Source organism: Egretta garzetta, unplaced genomic scaffold, assembly GCF_000687185.1.
Source record: "Egretta garzetta isolate BGI_Z169 unplaced genomic scaffold, ASM68718v1 scaffold324, whole genome shotgun sequence".
NCBI classification, from domain to species: Eukaryota; Metazoa; Chordata; class Aves; order Pelecaniformes; family Ardeidae; genus Egretta; species Egretta garzetta.
The window spans coordinates 245,888-247,545 of NW_009259426.1; positions in this window are offsets into that span (position 1 = coordinate 245,888).

Below are 1,658 nucleotides of genomic sequence, written 5' to 3' on the forward strand. Positions count from 1 at the left end.
CAAAAATGGTCAGAGGGTGGAATCCCCTCTGCTGTGGGGACAGGCTGGGAGAGTTGGGGTTGTTCAGCCTGGAGAAGACTCTGGGGAGGTCTGATTGCGGCTTTTCAATACGTAAAGGGGGCTGATAAGAAAGATGGGGACTGACTTTTTGGCAGGGCCTGTAGCGATAAGACAAGGGGTGATGGTTTTAAACTAAAAGAGGGGAGATTCAGACTAGAGATAAGGAAGACATTCTTTACCATGAGGGTGGTGAAACACTGGCATGGGGTCACCCAGGGAGGTGGTGGGTGCTCCATCCCTGGAACCACCTGAGGTCAGATTGGATGGGGCGGTGGGACGCCTGATCTCGTGGGAGGTGCCCCTGCTCACTGCAGGGAGGGCTGGACCGGGTGGCCTTTAAAGGTCCCTTCCCACCCAAACCACTCCGTGATTCTCCATACTCAAAACTACAAAACCTACAACGCCCTTTGAGCCCCTCCCCGAGCCCCACGGGGCCGGTGGGGCTGGGGACAGCGGGTGCCGGGTGTGGGACAGGGTGGCTGCAGGCACGCGGGGCTGCTGGAGCTGTGGGCTGCACTGCACACATTTGTCGACCAGTGAGTAGCTCTGGTTCCCAGTAAGGGCTGCAAGGATGGGAAAGAAAACATCATCAAACCTTTAGCCCTTCGTCCCTGCTCTTGGGAGGTCTGCATGGACTGGTCTGAGATGCCTGTGTGCTATAAACGTCCTAATTATTTGTCAGAGGAAGCAACTGTTGCCTTTGCTGATCATTTCTGTGATTTATCGTGGACTCTGCCAATCTGCCAAGCCGTTTGGATCATTCTTTTAATCACGTGTCTATTGAGTGACTTACAGATCGGGTTAGAGCTTCTCGCACACCCTATTACTCATCAGAAATTTTGAGGCCGTAACCTGTTCCTTAGTCACTGGTGAGTCACCGCTTGTCCCCTGGAAAATAAAAGATGGCCAAGTTCTGACGTCCTGGAGGACCCGAACCGGCATGGAAAGTCACCGGTACCGCTCTCTGCCATGCTCCCCAGCGAGAGCGAAGGGATCAAAATTAGGCTGATGGTGTCAGCGTAATTCATGAGTAATATTTGGGATAACTCAGTGTAGCCATGATTCAGACCTATCTTGAGGCTCGAATAGTTTTGCACTCAACTTGAGAGACCCAGCAACGAGAATCATTTCCAAAAGTGTCAAAAATGAGTGAGTAACACTTTCCGAGGGCAAGGCCCGGGGCGAGCCTGTAGCTGGACGGCGTTGGGCTGAGGAATTTCGCAGGTGCGAAACCTATTCAGCTGCACTAAGTCCAGCTTTAATTAAGACTTACATGAATTTAATTCAATCTGGTTAATTGCTAAATTAAAATAACCTATCACGAGCGCAGTGTAAAGTAGTAGTGGGTCTACAAGAGAGGTTTGCACAAACGCAGCGGTATATTTAGAATCATCGCCTAATCTAGACAAACCCCCTCCGTTCTCTTTCTTTCTTTCGCCCTGTTTCGGCGTGTTGACAGTGGGATTACAAAAATAGTGAGAAGACCTGAAATTGAAAATGAGACTGGGTTTACAGAACTGTGTCACTTAGGGAGGCGGAAAGAGTTGGGCTAAGGTGATTTTCTAAGCGTCAGCTCCAACGGGGCAGGTTTTAGCGGT